Consider the following 20,513-nt stretch of genomic DNA (forward strand, 5'->3'; position numbering starts at 1 on the left):
AGACACAGTGATTAACCAATCAGAGTGGTTAACCAAAGGCGGCCAATCAGAGTGAAGCTTAGGACTTTTTTTTTTCCTCCAATAATTGTAAGAGGTGGTGCTCTTTTTTTTTTTTTTTAATAAATTTATTTATTTATTTTTGGCTATGTTGGGTCTTCGTTTCTGTGTGAGGGCTTTCTCTAGTTGCGGCGAGCGGGGGCCACTCTTCATCGCGGTGCGCGGGCCTCTCACTATCGCGGCCTGTCTTGTTGCGGAGCACAGGCTCCAGACGCGCTAGTTCAGTAGTTGTGGCTCACGGGCCCAGTTGCTCCGCGGCATGTGGGATCTTCCCAGACCAGGGCGCAAACCCGTGTCCCCTGCATTGGCAGGCAGATTCTCAACCACTGCGCCACCAGGGAAACCCCTGTGCTCTTTTTTTATGTGGATGGATTGTGCCTGCTTCGCATCTCGGAAAGCCAGCCCGGTGAAGAAATTGACATGTGGAGGAGGGCAGAACAAGAAAAGCACCGAGGCCTGGAGCTGAGCTCTGTCCAAAATGTCCCTGAAATGCTTTGCTGCAGTGTAAATTGGTTTTGTATTATTTGCAACCTAAAGCATCCCAAGCGCTACAAGCTACTTACTTGCTGTTTTCATTGGGATGTAAGGACACGGTCTCCTTGAAATAGGACCTGAAAGCCACTGGAAAAGAGCGAGTTTGGGTGAGAGGATTAAATAAGGATATGGATCAAGAAGAAAACAGGCTGAGTTAGGTGTGGATTCCAAGGATACTAGAATTGCAATAGAAGAATTAAAATCCCATTGGAAGCAATGAAGAGCAGATCTGACTTTGTGGAAAATTAAAACAGCGATGCTTACTACACACACACAAAAACTCTTGTCTATTGCAGAGAAAGCTTGAAGAGAATAGAATAGATGTGGAAGAGAGAGAACAGAACTCTGCCGGTGTCTTCAAGGTACAGTCAACGTCAAGTGTAGCAAACTCAATAAACAAGGCAGAATGGAAGAAACCTTTCCAGAAATGAAGAACACTCTGCATATGCAGATCACAAGCGCTCACTTTGTTCCAGGAAACCATGACGGAAAGTGCACCATGCTGCCACCATAAGCGGCATCGCAGGAAAACAAAACAAAACAGGCCACCACCACTGAGGACAACAACAAGACAGGCGGCTGCCAAGGGACAAAAATCCTGCTGACCTTTGACTTCCTCTCAGCAACACTAAATACGAAAATCAATAGAGAAATTTGTATTTGGATTGCCTGTGTCGAGAATGTGGCTGACTCAAGAATTATATACCCTGGTCTGTTGTTGTTTATGTTCTCAGATGTTCAAGGTCTTGTAAATTGCACAAAGTGGGGACGACAGTACTATTAAGTGCCTTATATAGAACTGCAATATCATGTAGAGTTATTTTGAATCTTAAAAGATATAATCCACATAAAGCATTTAGAAGACTGTCTTGCTCACCTATCAGCTCTAAAAATGTTAGCTCTTATTGTTGGTAATAATAATAATAATATTCTTCATTGGGAAAACTACTTGAGGATGTACTTCATCTGATTAAGATGGAACAAAAGTGTGAATTCAGGAATAAAGAATTCATTATGCAAAAGAACCTTATGAGTATCAAAACTACTTAGACATATAATTAAAAGCTATAGGCTAAATAACTCAAATTCATGAAGAAGATTAAAACTATCAATTTTTATAATTATGTCAGAATAACATATATAAACATTTCAAGTTTTCAAGAAGTCTTGGCCAATGGATTGTTTTCTCAGAAATAAAGATTCTCAATCCAGGGACTTTGACCAGTGGATAGTTTCAACTTTCAAGAAACACATAACCTCTGTGTTATATGAACTGTCCCAGAACATCAAAATAGATCGATCTCTCTACCTAATTCAGTTTATGAGGCTATTGAGGGACAGCTGTCACAATGTGTGTGGCAGTGTCTTTAGGCTTCACGGGTAGAAATTGAATTGCAGGGCCAAATTTTCGTCCTCTCAAGTTTTCTGCCAACCACCAATTTCATCTGCTCAAAACAAAATAACTGTGAATAACCACATATTTAATAATTTTTGTTTTCTTTTCTTTTTTGTGTTCCTAGCTAATTTCTTTAGAATACTTGTAACTTTTCAAATCCTTCCCATAGAAAACTCAGTTCCAGGTTTATATAAACTTTAAATAAGTTGGGGTCTTCAGAGGGCATAAACAAGCTCTACACATCAAAGAATGGATCCTATACATGAGACAGGAGGGCATGTTTCATATCTGGTGGGAGGGAGCGCACGGTGTTGGAAGGACGCTAAGAAGCTACTGGAATAGTCATGCTTAAAAATCATTGCTAGTTTGATCTTTCTGAGTCCAACCTGGGCTCAGTTTGCTACCCAACCAAACTTGGGTCCACTCGCACCCACGCAGCAAAGCCAATTTACTGACACTGGGTTGTGGTGAAGGGAAGTGCAGAGTTTACTGCAGGGCAGCTAGTGCTCAAAACACTGGAATTCTCTGATGGGTTTCAGGGAAGCATTTTTAAAGGCCAGGTGAAGAACGGGGAGTCGCAGGGTATGTGATCAGCTCCTGCACAATTCTCTGATTGGTTGATGGTAGGATAACAGGGCATGTCACAGGGGTTAACATTATCAATCCTTAGGCACCAGTAGGTCTGGGGGCTATGTGCTCATGGTCATCAAGTAGTTAACGTCTTCCATTTGGTGGAGGTTTTCGCATCTGTAAAACAACTTGGGAAATGTGCATCAGATAGTGTTATCTAGGTACTTCAGAGAGGAGCTAAAGTAGCGGATGTGCAGGGTCCTACTGGGTTACAGAAAGAGCTTTAGAAGGACAGGTTGTAGGAGAGACTAGAGTGTTAGCAAGAATGAAGCTGAGAAGGCTGAGTCTGGATTTCAGGCTGATATGAGGAGGCCTAGGAAAGCTAGGGTCTGTCCCGGGAAGGCCCCATAGCGTCCTGCCCAGTTACAAGTTGGTACTCAGTTTTCATGGCATGGTGAATGTCTCATGATCAATCAAATTTTCTAAGACTCATACAGCTAGTTCTCACTATTGTTATGTTTTTTTTTGTTTTTTTAAATTTATTTATTTATGGTTGTGTTGGGTCTGCATTTCTGCGCGAGGGCTTTCTCCAGTTGTGGCAAGCGGGGGCCACTCTTCATCACGGTGCGCGGGCCTCTCACTATCGTGGCCTCTCTTGTTGCGGAGCACAGGCTCCAGACGCGCAGGCTCAGTAATTGTGGCTCACGGGCCCAGTTGCTCCGCGGCATGTGGGATCCTCCCAGACCAGGGCTCGAACCCGTGTCCCCTGCGCTGGCAGGCAGACTCTCAACCACTGCGCCACCAGGGAAGCCCCCTATTGTTAGGTTTTAGTGCAACATCTCAAGGGCTAATGCTACTAGAGGAATGGATCCTCACTGTCGTAACAGCCTAACTAACGTGGTGGAGGCAGCAGAGGAGGAAGTAAGACATGCTGGTTTCTAGAGGACAACAGGGAACTACAGCTGTATTGTTCCAGACATACAAGTGACTTATTACTAATTCCTTTCTTTCTCCAGCACAATAAACTACAGTTATCAAAATAGCCTGAATATTATTTTTAAACTCTGGCAGAGACTAACAAATACCAAAGATTACTTTCTGCCAGTGTAATACCTTGCCCTAGAGAAACGTTTCATCAATAGCAATAGAATTGCTATTGGAAAAGATGTTCTTGTGGTTTCTTCAACAAAGGTATTGACATTTTCAGTGTTATGCCATTTTTAATGGACTAAACTTGGTTATTTTGTTTTTGCTTACATGTTTTTTTCTTTCAAAATGTCCAAAAAATTTTAATGTTCAGAAAATAAAACTAACATCAGTGTACCCACTATTCAGAATTTTTAAATGCTAATACTTTGTATATTTTGCTTCACATTTTAAAATAAAATAAATAGAACAGTACAGATAAAATAAAGTTTCCTTTTTTCTCATCTCCTTTCCATTCCTCACCCTCCCTTTCAGAGAAAACACCTATCATGAATTTTCTCTGTATCCTTCTGGTCCATGTTTTTATGCTTTTTCTACTTAAAAGTATATCTATAAAAAGTAAATGTAGTATTGTTTTGGGTTTTTAACATCTGTATACATCTTTTATATTGTGTGTATCTATTTTATGCTTTTTAGATATTTTCACGTCGATACACAGATCCAGCTCATTCTTTTTAGCTATTGTACTGTATTCCATTGTGTGTGACTATATCACAATTTATCCATTCCTCTATTGATGAACACTTTGTTTTTTAAAAAATTTTTCACTATTACAAGCACTGGTGCGATGACATCCTTGTATGTGTGTGCGACAGTGTCTTTAGGGTTTATGGGCAGAAAATCAATTGCTGGACGATAGAGTGTGTATTTTCTGCTTTACTAGATACTGTCAAATTGTTTTCCAAAGTGGTTGTATCAATAAACGCTATCAGCAGCAGTAATCTCAAGACTTCTCCCTGCCTTTGTCTCCTCTGCACCTCTGTCCCCAATGGCTTCTGTTGGCTTGGGGCTTCTACGCTCATGGGCTCTGACTAAACTGCCTTCTCTACTGCTTCATCTTACCTTAAATGGCACTCTTTTGGAAAAACCAGCCCGACTGGGTCCACTTATGTTCTAAAAATGCTTACCACAATTGTAACTCATAAATCATTGTGTGTTTATTTAGTATTTGTCTTCCCATTAGGCCCAAAGCTATATGGGAGCAAGAACCTTTCTGCCTTATTTATTTCTCTACTCCCAGCACCTACCATGGTACTTGCTAAATAGTTATTAAGGAAATGAATGCATTCAATGCCCCCCTCTCCCAAGAAAGACTCCGACTGTCTTGTGCAGGCATCACTCAATACGAGGTGCCTCTGTTAGGCAGAGTACAGTGTTGGATTAAGCACAGGAGTTTGAGATCCAAGGAGACTTGGGTTTGAGTCATGGCTCAGCAGCTAATTAAATGCATATGACATTGGGAGAGTTATTAAAGCTTTCTAAATCACAGTTTCGGTCTTGATAAAAGGGAGTTAATAATATTACTTGCTTCACAGGGTTGTTATGAGAATTAAATGATATAGAAAATATAAAGCACTTAAATGGTACCAAACATATATTACCCACCAAAAAAATGTCAGTTGTAAAGATACAAATAGGCAGTAGAGAGAGAAAAACCCTAAAGATGAATAAGCATATGGAGAGATGCTGAAATTAATTCGTGATCAAAGAAAGAGAAATTATAACCCAGTAGAATGGCAAAATGAGGATAATGCCAAGTTTTGGTGGGAAGGGGTGCAGAGCCTTTGTGCCTGGCTAGAGGACTGTTGAGTGGTGCAGCAGTGTTGACACACTTAAGCAAATTACAATCTAGCAAACTCTATGTCCAGCACTTGTGGAATATAACTGAGACAGATTCTTACACAGATCCGTAAGAATGAGGCAGGCTGGGACCTGGGACCTGGGACCCTTTGCTGCAGTGCTTGCACCTGGACAAACGTCTCCTCAAGCAACAGAATACAAAGAAACTATAGGGACTAAAATAACTGGGTACATGCACAGTTGGGGCAAATTATGAACAAGATACAAAAAGACCAAAACCCAACTGCCACTTCTGAGGTGCCAGGAGCAAAAGCAGGGTACCGCGCATCATCCCTGCACACAGCACCACCAAGGGGTTGGGCAGACCACCTCAGCCACCCCTCCAACCCAACCCACCCATCTGCCCCTACGCTCACCGCATTTCAGGAAATAGCCTACAGTCCTCGGAAAGTGAGCGAGGGCACCTCTTTCTTGTTCTCGCTCCCTCGTGCTGCAGCACGAGCCCCAGTAAAGCCTTGCCTGAATTTCTCATCTGACCTCTTATCAATTTCTCCTGATTAAAGCGTCCAAGGGCTCAGGTCGGTAATCCGTTGCAACATTATGTGTGACGAGGGAGCTGAAGGCAATCTAGTGTCCGTTGCTGGGAGTGTGGACAGATGCGATGGGGTGGGAGCACATACTAGAGTACCAGCAGCGCCAAAGAGCGGCAAACTGGATATACTCATGGTTAGATCCTAAAAACTGTGCTAAGGGGGAAAAAAAAGAAAGAAAGAAAAAGAAGTTGATATATCATGCAATACACATTTTACATGACAAAAAGGACAAAAAATACTTAGTAAACACAGTAGTCTGGCTGCCTGGGAGGTTGGAACAAGAATGGGAGTGAGGAATTGGAATTAAAAGAGATAAAATTTTAAAAATGTATCACAATAGAGGGGCCCTGCACAGACAATAGTATGGTGGTTCACTGAGGATTATGAAGAGCTCAACTCTTAACTTAAAAACTCTTAACTTAAAAAAAATTAGCAAAGGGAATAGCCTGGCGCATCCTGTGATAAAAGCAGGATGATCTATGTGGATTATCAGTTTCACTTCTGGCATGACAGTGCGAGGAGATCCAAGGAGCTGCCCCCTTGCAAAACTGGTGACAATCATTTAAAAAAAAAAAAAAGTTAAGTTCTCTGGAAATGGTCCTGAGGGCATACAGAAAATAAGGAAACATTTATTTAAGAAAATCTACTAAACTCTAAGAAAAGCAAAAGTCTCAGTGTTTAAACCAAAACCCGCTCCCTCCTCCCAGCCCAGGGAGACAGAAACTCCACTCCAGGCTGGGGCAGCCAGCTCCCAGAGGGCTAGCTTCTCATGAGGGGCTGGTCATCAGCATTTCTCATCCTGCCCCCAGCAGGCTGTGGCTGAGGCTAACTTCTGTCCACATGGTTCTTAGTTTAAAGAATAAAAGGAATAAGGAATATATTTTTTTATTGAAGTATAATTGATATAGAATGTTGTGTCAACTACTGCTGTACAGCAAAGTGATTCAGTTGTAAATATATTCAGTTATACATAAATATATATATACATATATATATTCTTTTTTTATATTCTTTTCCATTATGGTTTATCATAGGATAATGAATATAGTTCTCTGTGCTATACAGTGGGACCTTGCCGTTTATCCATTCTCTCTCTCTCTCTCTCTCTCTCTCTCTCTAATAGCTTACATCTGCTCACCCCACCTCCCACTCCCTCTCCCCCAACCCCCTCCCCCTTGGCAACCATCAATCTGTTCTCTATGTCTGTGATTCTGTTTCTGTTTCATAGATAGGTTCATTTGTGTCGTATTCTAGATTCCACGTATAAGTGATATCATATGATATTTGCCTTTCTCTGTCTGACTCACTTCACTTAGTATGATAATCTCTAGGTCCATCCATGTTGCTGCAAATGCATTATTTCATTCCTTTTTATGGCTGAGTAGTATTCCATTGTATATATATGTACCACATCTTCTGTAGGAATAAGGAATATTCTTTTTTTTTTTAAACATCTTTGTTGGAGTATAATTGCTTTACAATGGTGTATTAGTTTCTGCTTTATAACAAAGTGAATCAGCCATACATATACATATATCCCCATATCTCCTCTCTCTTGCGTTTCCCTCCCACTCTCCCTATCCCACCCCTCTAGGTGGTCACAAAGCACCGAGCTGATCTCCCTGTGCCATGCGGCTGCTTCCCACTAGCTATCTATTTTACATTTGGTAGTGTATATATTCCATGCCACTCTCTCACTTTGTCCCAGCTTACCCTTCCCCCTCCCCGTGTCCTCAAGTCCATTCTCTACATCTGCGTCTTTAGGAATAAGGAATATTCTTGATGCCTGTATTATTCAAGCACTATTCTAGGTGCTAGAGATTAGCAGGAGGAGAAGGGGGCAAAGTGCCTATTTTTGTACAGCTTACATTTTCAGTGAGGAGAGACATACAATAAACAGAGAAATAAATACTATCAGGCAGTGATAAATTCTATAAAGACAGTAAAGCAATCTAAGGGACAGAGATTGATGGAGGGGGTGGGTGCTATTTTGGATAGGATGGTCAGGGAAAGCCTCTCTGACAAGGGGCATTTTGAGCAGACACCTAAGTGAAGGGAGGGAGGGAAATGTGAGTATCTAGGGGAAGAACATTTCAGGCATCAGGAGCCTCATGGTCAAGGGCTCTAAGGCAGGAGTGTGCTCGGCAGGTTGCAGGACCAGCAAGGAGGCAGTGTGACTGGAGCAAAGTGGGAGATGGGCAAAGAGGTCACAGGTGAAACCACAGAGGTAGCCAGGGAACAGATTCTAATATTATGGTGTCCTTGCAGTTGTCCCAGGAAGGGATAACTGGCTTGGACAAAGGGAGGAGCAAAAGAAAGTGGGAAAGTAATTAATTTCTGGCCTCATTCTTAAAGCAGAGTTGACAGGCTTTGCTAACAGATTAGATGGGGAGTCAACAAGAGAGAGTCAAGAATGAAAAAGAGAGAGGGAGGGAAAAAAAGAGGATTGAAGAATGACTCCAAGGGTTTTGGGCCTGAGCAACTAGGCGAATGGAGGAACCACTTGTTAGGATGGTCCTGCCTCGGGGAAGAGTACTCAGTGTTTATGTGGTCACGTCCACCTAAGGGCAGCCTAGTTTCCCCTCTTTACACAAGTCTAGCATTGTCAGAAATTTGATTTTGGTTGTGTTAACTTTAAAATGCTTATTAGTCATCCAACTGGAGATGTGGAATAGGCAGTTGGAAATATCGAAATATAAGTCTGGAGTTCAGGAAAGAGGTCAGACCTACCAAAATGAAATGAGAAGTGATCAGTTTATGGATGGTAACTAAAGCCATTGGACTGGATGAGATTAGAAGAGGTCTGTGGCCCGAGTCCAAGGGCACATGATCACTTAGAGGTCAAAGAAATGAGGAAGAACCAGCCAAGAGACTGAAAAGGAGAAGCCTGTGAAGGAGGAAGAAATTAAAAGAGAGGAGTGTCCCCCAAACCAAGTGAAGACAATGTCTGCAGTTGGAGGTGTTAATCCACCGTGCTGACTTACTGCTGAGATATCAGGTGACAGGAGGAGTGAGAATTGACTCTTGGATTTGGAAAAGTGGAGGTTGTTGCCACCTTGCAAAGAGGATTTTCATGATATCATGGAAATGAAAGCCTAGTGGAATGATGCTCAAGAAAGAATGGGAAGAGAGGAGACTTGGAGAATAGACACCTAGTAAGTAAGGAGTTTTGTTATAAAGCAACAGAGGAAAATGGCTGGAGAATGCTATGAAGTCAGTGTACTTTTGCGTTTTGTTGTTTTTTTTAACTATGAGAGAAAGTGAAGCTTTTTTTAAAAATTTATTTATTTACTTATTTATGGCTGTGCTGGGTCTTCGTTTCTGTGCGAGGGCTTTCTCTAGTTGTGGCAAGTGGGGGCCACTCTTCATCGCGGTGCGCGGGCCTCTCACTGTCGCGGCCTCCCTTGTTGCGGAGCACAGGCTCCAGACGCGCAGGCTCAGTAGTTGTGGCTCACGGGCCTAGTTGCTCCGCGGCATGTGGGATCTTCCCAGACCAGGGCTCGAACCCATGTCCCCTGCATTGGCAGGCAGATTCTCAACCACTGCGCCACCAGGGAAGCCCTGAAAGTGAAGCTTTTTAAATGTTATTTGGAGTGATCCTTTATAATGGGAAATGCTGATGATGCAAGAGAGAGAGGAAAAACTGAAGGAACGAAATCCTTGAGTAGATGAGAGGTAGGCTCCAATGCACCAGTGGAGGAACAAGAACAGATGGGTTGGTCCAGTATCAAGAAAGGATGGCAGAGGATGTACATACAGATGCAGGTAGGTTGATAGGTTTCGTGGTGGGTGGATGTGGAAATTCCTTTATGATTGCATCTATTTTTTTGGCAAAATAAGAAGCAAGATTATCAGTTGAGAGTAAGAGTAAGAAGGGGGGTGTTAGACGTTAAGGAGAGAGTATGTATGGGTTAAGGCAGCGGTCCCCGACCTTTTTGGCACCAGGGACCGGTTTTGTGGAAGACAGTTTTTCCACGGAGCCGGGGGAGGGGGGGAGGGCGTTGGGGATGGTTCAGGCAGTAATGTGAGCGACCAGGGGGGATGGTTCTGGTGATAATGCAAGCGATGGGGAGCAGCACGTGAAGCTTTGCTCGCTCGCCCGCCACTCACCTCCTACTGCGTGGCCCAGTTCCTCACAGGCCACGGACTGCTATCGGTCTGTGGCCTGGGGGCTGGGGACCCCTGGGTTAAGGTATTATTTTTCTATGAGTAGCAGAAGCTCAAAATAACAGTGGCTTACATAAGTTAGAAATTTGTAAGTAAGCTACCCAGTGCTGATGGGGGAGACCTCCTCCATGGGGTCTAGGGGTCTTCCAGCTTTCTGTTCCACCATTCTTGGGACATGACCCTCATCCTCATAGTCTGAAATGAAAGTCCAGCTGTCAAATACATGTTTCAAGCAGCAAAATAAAGAAGAGAGAAGAGGTAAACTGGTTGGGCATCTGCAGTCTTTTAAAGGAAGTTTTCAAAAGTTGCCACATGAAGATTCCACTGGGCACAATTGGGCTACAGTCCCACACATGGAAGATGGGGAAATGTAGTCTTCTGGGCAACCATATATCCAACTAAAGATTTGATTACTAAGGATATTACAGATATTGTGGGATGACTACCTGTTGGTACCACAATATGAAATAGTTATTTTGGAGAACGGGATAAGGAATGAAGGAAATGTAGTAAAATTTTTGAGTAGCTATATCCTACTTCTTCAGTGTGAGTGAGTAGAGAGAGCTGGGGTTTTGCCAGATGCATTTAACAGAGGAAAAGAGCAAGGGAGTTGAGGATATACTCAAGGGAAAGATTATAGGGATGTGATTTGGAATCCAAGCTGAGTAACAAGGAGGAGAGGCCAAGAGACAATGGAGAGAAGTTTCAGAGAGCAAAAAAACGAAGAGAAGTCAATGCGTAGAAGTTAGTGATGGGATTCAAATAATTTTGGAGGAGAGGTGCTGACATGAGTGAGAGAAGGAGATTAGCTGGGAGTCAGAGTGGGAAGGCAGAGCAGTTATTGGGAGTGACAAAGTCTAGGGCATGAGTGAAGTTGGAGGACAACTCCTCACTTCGTTGGAATTGAAGGGTTCAAAGATGTGAAAAGGCTGGGTGTTGTGTGAATCATCCATGTAGCTGATGAAGCGGCTAAGACCGATGACAGGAAGAGGTGAAGGGAATCATTCCAGCGAGGATGGCTAACAGGTAACTGCAACGGGGTCTAACAGATAACATGTGCTTCAAAGGAGCTGGTGATTTAGAGGAAGGGTGGAAGAGAGATGCCCTGGAAGCAGCAAGGAAGAAAAGGGGAACCCTGGGCGCATTCGAGACTGCAGTAGGTGGGTTGTGGACGCACCAGCAGCCACCATTTGGAGGGGTTCCTGGGAAGTAATGCTTTGGGGCACAGCCAGGATTGACTGAGCAAGAAGGTGATGAGCCAGGATTCACTGAGCAAGTTGAGTAGAGCTTGAGCATCCCCTAAGGGGATGTTGCCAGTGATAGATACCATGGGTTCCAGAGGTACAGGGAAAGGTCTTATGGGTCTGAAGAGGTGGGAAACTGAGTGGAATTTGTATTGAAACATTTTTGTGTGGGGATATGAGTAGAGTGGGAAAGGAGGTAAACAGTGTTGTAGGGCCTGATGAGATTAGCCCTGAAAGTCTTTAAGGGAAGATGTATCATCGGTTCTACATGTAACCTCCTTTGGGGATTGGTGTGCCAGGAAATGTCTTCACCACAGGGGTGGGGTGTCTTACCAGGGACAGATGGAGCCCTAGGGGCTTCCCTTAAATCTTCTGAGGACCATGTCACAACCACAGGTGGGCTGTTCAACTGTGAGCAGGCCGAGCTTTGACAGCCTGGAATTCTGGAGGCACTCTTGATAGAGTTCAGGGCGTGGGTTTGCAGCAGGGGGGCAGTCAAACCAGGATAATCCTCCTTGGGATTATCTCAAAAGATGCTGAATGAAAACACATTTGACAAAATGCAATTCCTGTTCCTGATTTAAATTCAGAAGAGAGGGATGTTTTCTTCATGTAGAATTAAAGCCAACATCATGCTTAAAAGTTAAAAAAGCATTTCTGTTAACGTCAGGAATAAGAAAAGGATGCCCACTGTCATCACAATTATTCAACATTATTTTGGAGACAATGATGTACATACTGGAAAAAGTAATATATTTTGAAAAGGAAGTTGAAAAATAACCATTTTTAGATATGACTGTAAGTCTGGAAAAACTAAGAGCTGCACTTTAAAAAGTATTAACAGCTAAAAAAGAATTTAGTAAAATGGCTGGTTAAAAAATTCAGAATGTGAAAATAAATGGCTGTCTTTTATTTTATTTTATTAACATTAACTAGCTAGAAAATATTACCTCGTTTAGCCTCACAATGATATACTCACAAAAAGAGTGTTACTCCATTTTTTAAAATAGATAAAGAAATTGGAGCTCAGAGTAGTTAATTTACTTGTCCAAAATCACACAGCTGGTAAGTGGAAGAATTGAAATTTGATCTCAGGTTTTAAGCTGGATATCTTCTGTTTGCTCACCTGGATCCTCTCTTCACCTTCCTCACCCTGATTTGTTCCCTGGAGAATCAGACTCAGGAATTTTGTCAATGTTCTCCCCTCCCCTCGGCTTCCTATTGTGTTTTGCCAATGGGAGGCTCTGGCAGTTTACTGACTGGGGTGGGGAGGGAGGTCAGGATATTTATCTCCCACCTCCCTCCCCACTGGTGCCTCTTTGGAAAGCCACAGTGCAGGTCTGCTGATTTCCTTTTCACATCTTCTTCTGCAGGCTTCCCTTCTTTTGCCCTTCTGACCTAGGGATGGTAAGGCTCCCTGCTGCTGATGGCCCGTCTCTTGTCACTCCTTGTTGGTTTCCCTAAGGCTGCCCACACTTATGTAGACAGTGCCTATATTGAGTTCCCCATCAATTACCTTGTTTTCAGTGCACCCTGCTCCCTGCTGCGGCCCCACTGATACAAATCTGATTCTAAAACCTAGGCTCTTTCTTTTTTTTTCTTTTTTTTTTTTTTTTAGGCTCTTTTTTAGCAGGGGTCACATGTAAGCACCGGGTGGGAATGAGTCAGAGGCTGGTGTGTGGTCTGATGGAGGGGGGCTTGGATAGGCAAATGGCAGGAGAAAGATATTCTGGAATCAGGCAAGGAGAGTGTTAATTGCACCGTTGAGAAGTTTCAAGACTTTCCAAGTTTTCAAGCAACCAAAACCAGCGATTCATTGGCAAGGCTGGCAGATTCCCAAGGACCACACCGGCCTGGGGGGGATGAATCAAACACGTGTGTGTGTGTGTGTGTGTTTTGGGGTGGGGCGGGTGGGAGTTAGAAGGCATGGCTGGGATGGGAGAGGATGGGAATAGAAAATGCATCTAACAACTCTGGTTTGATGGTGCCTCCTTTCTCTTCTCCTGCATTTCCTGGGCAAGGTCTTTTGGCCCCCGCCCCCCAGGCCTCTGCTACCTTTTCTCTCTGGCTGTAGCACTCCAGAAAATCTCAGCTCAAGATTGATGGCTTCATAACCTGCCTGGAGTCCTTGTGCTACTGCGGCTAAGTCATGAATCATCAATGCCTGATCACCACACTCCCACCAAAGAAGACCTGAAGGACACTCCTGAGCGTGGGCAGGCGCTGGAACTGCTCCTACTTGCCGGACACTGGAGCCGTGGCTGTGAGGAGGGGGTGTGGTGAGGCGCTGCAGGCAGGTGAAACTGCTTTCTGGGTGCCAGAACCCAGCAGCTTTGAATCAGAGAGCTACAGCAAGATCTCACTGAAGTGCTCACATCTGCCTATCTTTTCGGCATCTTCCTTTGGTATTCATTTAATAGTTATTACAATCACAACAACAGGAATTAGCAGTCTCGATTGATTGATTCGGGTGCTTATGTCAAATTGGACTTTTACATACATTTTCTAGTCTGATTTTCTTGGCAGAAATGCGAGCTCAGTCTTCTATCCCATTTTACAGAGGGAGAAACTGAAGCACGGTGAGTGGGAAAACAGAGTCAAACACGGCTCTGATCCAAAGCCTGAGCTCTTTTGACTACGGCTTTGGGGCCACAAAACAGATTGGAGAGATATCTCTTCTGCATCCTTTCTGTGATGGCTTCCATTGTCCCCTCTGTCTCAGGAATGACCTGGTTAGGCTCTCTACTGTTTTCTAGGGTGGCTGTAACAAAGTACCCCAAACTGCATGGCTTAAACAACAGAAATTCCTTGTCTCACAGTTTTGGAGGCTAGAAGTCCAAGATCAAGGTGTCAGCCAGGCCCTGCTCCTCTGAAGGCGCTAGAGGATGATCTGTTCTGGGCCTCTCTCTTACCTTCTGGCAGTTTCTTGGCTGTGGCAGCGTAGCTCCAATCTTCCTATGGTGTTCTCTTTGTGTGCAGGTCTCTGTCGAAATTTCCTATAAGGACATTTTTTTCATCAAGGACCCCAGTCCTATTGGATTCAGGCTCACCCAAATGATCTCATGTTAACTTGATAATCAGAAAAGACCTTATTTCTGAAGGTCATATTGACAGGTACTAGGGGTTAGGACTGCAACATCCTTCTGGGGGGCACAATTGAACCCATAATATGTTCCCTTCCATACATCCTGGCTGCCCTGCTTGCTGTGCTCCGTGGGCTTCTTGCCAAGATATCCAGGCATCCTGTTAGGTCTCCAGCCTCAAGAACATCAAGAGGAGGCTAGGAACATGGGCCTCCTTTTGGAAGGTGGGGGTAGGGAACGAAGCCAAGGGAGGGAAAGCAGCAAATCCATCTGCCCTTTGCTGCCCTTGAGGAGAGTTAGTACTGTAAGAGGATTTGTGGCCTTGCTAACTCCCCAGCATCTCCATTTTGTGAAATAAGGGTTTGAGGCCGAAGCTCATCCAAGCGCACAGATTACTATTAGCGATAGCACGTCACAAGCACTGTACCTATTGTCCCGGCTGGCTCTCCAAATGCCAGACAGCCCTCCCGCGGGGGAATCTCGCAGCGAAGAGGGCCCGGCTGCACCAGCAGGCTCAGTATCTCTCCCTGCCTGACAGCCCTGCCACTCAATATCCTGGAAGATAGAGAATCAATCCCAGCGCACCAGAGAGGAAACCGATCAGTCCAGGAAGAGAGGGCCTTGCGCAGAGATTAGCAGATCTTGGGGAAAAAAAAAAGAGTAACAGCAGCTAATTCAGTCACACTTAATTTAAAGTCTTCCCAATAAGAGGTTTAATCTAGATTGAATAAAGTAGGATCTGTGCATTTGCCAGTAACTGGAAAACTCTTGATGAAATTTTGCAGGAGTTGTTGATCACCCAGTTTTCTTATTTCCTGCATATCTCCAGTCCTGTGGATGATTATTGCTGAAGTGCCAGACTCTGTAAAAGGTTTTGCACTTGATAACAACATCGACTAAGACGGGAGGCATCATATTTGAATACAAATGACAGATTCAAGTACACATACCACTTATTTATTCTTCATTCACTGTTCCTTCAGCAAACGTTTAATAGGCATCTGTTATGTGCTGGGTGTTGTGGTGGGCAGGTGTGGAGGTCACAGTTATGAATACAGTATGTTTTCTTTCCTTCAAGTGCTCTTGGTCTAGAAAACAGAATTGTAAATGATGAAACCATCACTCAGAGTGATAAGTACTCTGGCAGATATTTGAGCAATGTGATTTGGGAAATGAAGAAGAGGGACAATTAATTCAGGGAGGGGGACAAGATGCTGGTTGGGAAAGGGGTCACAGAGGGAGTGATATTTGAGCTACGTTCTGGAGGATGAGTAGAATTTTCCAGGAAGACACAACTTATTTTCAATCTCTTTTTTGCAACAGAGGGGCAACAGTGTCAAGTAACGTTTCCAAAGGTCCAGGCTGAGAATGGCAGAGCCACCCTTGAACCCTAGGTGTCTGACCTCAGAGGCAACATTCTTTCTATGGCTCCATTCTTGCCATTTTTAGCCCCTTTGAGCCTGGGATTGGGGGGAGCTGGTGGCAGAAGCACCCAGAGAAGGCCCCGTGATGCCAAGAGAGGCTTGGAGCTCAGGATGGTCGGGGGCAGTGGTGCCACCTCGGCAGCCCCTCTGGCATGTGGTGGTGATGAACGCCATCCTCCCAGCACAAGCCCGGCTGCATTTCTTCCTTCAACAACTGAACTGATTAGAATGAAACTTCGACTTGATTAGCGATTATTGTCTCAGTGCAGCCGTGGCTGTAAGCCTGCTCATTTTGGGGAGGGGAGGGATGTTGTGCAAAAACACGAGCAGGCATCTTGTTTGTTGCCTGAGTGACAGGCAGGCTTCTTTCAGCCCCTCCCCACATCTGGTCTTTCTCTGCTTTGCTTCCAAACTGGTGTCAGCCTTTCCTGGGAGAGGGCTGGGCGGGCAGGGCAGAGCGGAATCCTTCCCTGAACCACCGCTCTGTGCAGAGAGGCTCCGGGGGCACGTGCATCTGGGATTGTGTGCCCATCTCTGAATCCAGAGTCACAGAAGCTACACTTGAGCTGTGTGAAGTCTTCAGGCATCAGACATCTGCTCAGTCTGTAGTCAGACCCGCCTGGGTTCAACCACATGGGACCTGGGGAAAGTTGCTTGACTGCTCTGTGCCTCAGTTTCCTCATCTGTTAAAATGAGAATAATAATAGTATCTGTCTCATAAGTTTGTTGAGAGACCCAAATGAGATAATATCAATAGTGCTATATGTTCACCATTATTATTAGTGTTGTTGTTGTTAAATATGGAAATCCCGGCTTGGCTTCTTAGGATCTGTGGGCAAACTCCTCCCATCTCTGGACCTCAGTTCTCTCATTGATAAGAGAGGTGCTATACTCACCTCTTGGGATATGGGGGAAGATTAAACGAGACAATGAGTGTGACATGTCCTACACAGGCAGGATGTGGAACAGGACAGGGACTCCATATACATTAGATGGATCCGACATCAAGTTGTGTTGGACACAGTCATTCAGTCCAAACGCCCCCAGGACCAGGGTCCTGGAGGGGGACGTACTGTGGAGGTTTAAAGGGAATGGGAGGTGCCGTCTCTATGCTGGGAAAGTTCAACCAAAGGGACAGAAATACAACACAAAGACTTGAGGATCTCTAAACCCCTGCACATGGGCAAGGCTGAGCCTAGTGCTTAAGGCTGAAGCATCGTAGAGGGAAGGCGTGATCAGCGTGGGAAGGGGCTGAGGACAGGGGTGGGGGGAGGATTAAAGACAAAGGAAAGGGCACTCCTCAAGTAGATGTGGGAGGAGGGAGCAGGCATTTACTGGATGCCACGAGTCAGATGTCTGCTCCGGGTCTCTCATCTATCACCTCACAAGTCTTTGAAGGGGCAGCATCAGCCCAATGTGACAACTGAAGAACCTCAGAGAGGTTCCGGAATGGCTCAAGTTCACACCATCAGCAGCGCGGCTCTGGGCTTCACGCTGCCTCCCAAACTCGGGTTCTTGCCACTGCATTTGCTATTTGGAGTCTGGTCCTAACTGAGCTCCCTTTTTCAGGCTGTGAAGCTGTGGGCCTGAGCTAATCTGAAGACTCCAGGCCCATCGTGGTACCTCACCATGCTTGTCTGTATCAGCATCCCGTTCCCGCACCCAGCAGTTCTAGGCGCCGAGTAGGTGCTCACTCAATACGTCTGTGCTGCACAGGGACAAACATCCGATGCCCTTTGTTGGGCCCCTCCGAGAAGAGGGCACTTGTGGCATTTTAAGAGCACATAGAGGCAGCGTCCCTGGTGTCCCACTCCATCGTACACGTTCCAAGGATGGGCGGCCCCTGGCCCAGTGCTGCAGAGTCACTCCTCCGGCCGTGTCGGGCCCCAGCTTCCCACCTCCTGGGCCTCCTGTGCACACTCCCCCTCTCTCTTTTCCTCATCTCTCATTCTCCTGCCCATGGCTCTTCCCCTTTGATGTTCCCTTTCTCTTCTTCCAACTCTTCCCACTTCCTTTAGTCTCCTTACCTTGTTCCTCGCCATCTTTCTGTTTTGGGGGCCTGTCCCCTTCAGGCCTGAGCCTGATCCAGGGTCTGAGGGAGCTCACTCTTGCTTTGGGGGCCGTAGGTGGTGTGTCAGCCTGGCTTGCAGCCCAGGTAGAAGAAGTACCGGATGGGGCGTTCCTCAGCCCAGCTGCGCACCAGCCTTCAGACCCCAGGCAGGCACTTCAGCTCTGAGTCATATTTTCCTTTTTGTTCCATCTTTTCAGGGAACTATGGTGGGAGTCAAACATGGCCAATGCAGACCCTGTGATGTGAGTTGTGACATCTTGATTCAAGTTCTGCCTCTGCCGTGTGGCTTCAGCCAAGGCACCATCCTTGAACCTCAGTTTCCCTATCTGCAAAACTAAATACCTTGCCAGGTCGCAGTGAGGATTCTGGGTGGCAACTATGGGAAAGTGCCTTGTAAATGCTAAAGCTTGGGTCTCAGCTGCAGTTTTGTGGACAGAGGTCCAAGCCATCCTCCATCCACAGCTTCCCCTTGGGAAAGGGCTGGCCATTCTCCCACGGCTGCCTCTGAAGATGCCCTTCCCCCGCCCTCCCAATGGGACTCTGTTCTGCCTCTCCCCACCGCCAGCCGCCTTCTCTGCCAGCTTGGCCTCGTCACCCGAGGGGTGCCCCTCCCAGCAGGCCCCGTGTCCGAGAGTCGAGAGTCTGGCCATGTTGGGTTTGTCCGCAAACTCCTGGCAGCCAGGCCGCTGATTTATCTCCCGATGCACTCTTTGCCATCTGTTTTTATATTGCTTTCAGCACAAGATAAGTGGCTCCCATACAGCGCTGAGCTTCAGAGATTGCAAAGTTCATGAGTTTGCAGAATTTATGATAAGGCAGAGAATTGTCTTAGCGCATCATTCATGTGCGCAAGGTCCAGAACTGAATGCTGCTGCTTCCAGATGTTTCTTTCTTCCCTCCAGTCTCCTCCTCAGGAGGTGGGATGGCCAGCCAGCATCCCCACCACTCGTGCCTGGACCTCGTGGGTGCTCCGTGCCTTACTAGCTCCTGCAGTGACACAGTAGGGAGCACCTCTCCACAGGAAGGGAGAGGAGGGGGAAGAAAACAGGCAGGAGGTGGCTGGTCACCATACCCTGTGTCCCCCAAGGGTGGTCGCTGACAGCCAAGGTGCTAGGCAGGTGTTCCGTGAGCAGAGCAACAGAGAAAACCACTGTTCAGTGTTTTATTTCTCTTTGAGTTTTGGTTCTGTAAAATATTTCACCAGCAAGAGTGATGATATATATCATAAATTATCAATAGGCAATAAAAAGACCACAAATGATTGTTCAAAGTGTCTACATCATTGCTCTACCCTTTGAACCTGATCGTGTCATTCATTCATTCCTTCATTGGTCCTTGCATGGCAGGGTTACGTGCCCAGGCTTCGGGGTGAGATGACTCCAGGTTGGAATCTCCACCCCCTCACACAGTTGGTTTTACCAGGACAAGGTATTTAATGCCTAGACGCCTCAAGTGCTGAAAAACAGAGCTAATGATAGTGTCCACTTCATAGGTGATGGAGGATTAGGTGATCCTCCCTGGAAACAGGGCAAGCACTCACTACATATTTGCTCTTCTTAACTCTTTTTTCTGTGGCAGGCACATAAGTGGCCCTGCTCTCAGAGTTTTGGGTTAGAGGTTTCAGCACAAAGAGCAGAGATACGGCCAAGGGGCTGACGAGGGGCCTTAGACTCTGCAGAGGGGGAAGCCCCGTGTTTCAGGTGGAGGGTTAGGGAAGGCTCTGGAGGACATGGCTTGGGGGCTGATTGGTGGGTGTCAGAGCCTGTCAGGTGAAGACGGTGGGAGAGAGCATCCTAAGAAAGAGAGGTGGTTTGTGCAAAGTCTCAGTGGCAGCAGGGCACGTGGCTGGTTCTGGAACTATGTGTGGTTGGGTATGGATGGAGGGAAGAGGATCTGTGGAGACTGTGAAAGATGAGATGGAGGGGATGCAGGATCAGCTTGCTCAGGGCCTTGTGGGCCAGGCTAGGGATTTTGCACTCCATCCATCATCAGCCACTGGAGGTGTTCACGTGTGTTTAAATTAAGCTACCATGGATGGAGTGCTTGCTTCATGCTAGGTACTGAATGCACTTTACATACTCTCCTTTATATTTCCTGGCAACTCTGTAAGATAGATCTTATTACACCCATTTCACAGAGGAGAAAATTGAGATGAAACCACTTGATTAACATTGTACAAGTGGTAGAGCTGGGATTTCTATTTGGGTCTTTCTGACACTAAAGCCTTTCATTGGTAGTCTATGCTACCTCCTAGCTGGATCAATCTAACCCTTCCAAATGGTAAGCGTCCGAATGTCATGACTCAGGATTAGGTGGGCATGGCCTGTAAATTAGAGCAAGGCTGGCGAGGCCATGAGCTGGAAGGATTGGGAGGCATAGGCACTGGCTTCAGGACGGCCACGTGTACTGATTTAGCCGCCACGGTCCACTGAGTGGCTGGCAGTGATGGGGACAAGTCCAAGTTGAAATGGCAGGTGTTTTCAACACATGGGCAGGAGTGTTTGCAAGGCATTTGAGGTGTTTGCAAACGCTGGCAAACAAACAAGGAGGCTTTGGGCACTCCCACCCCCAAGATCCTACGTGGGCC

Source organism: Eubalaena glacialis, chromosome 10 (genome assembly GCF_028564815.1).
Source record: "Eubalaena glacialis isolate mEubGla1 chromosome 10, mEubGla1.1.hap2.+ XY, whole genome shotgun sequence".
Classification (NCBI taxonomy): Eukaryota; Metazoa; Chordata; class Mammalia; order Artiodactyla; family Balaenidae; genus Eubalaena; species Eubalaena glacialis.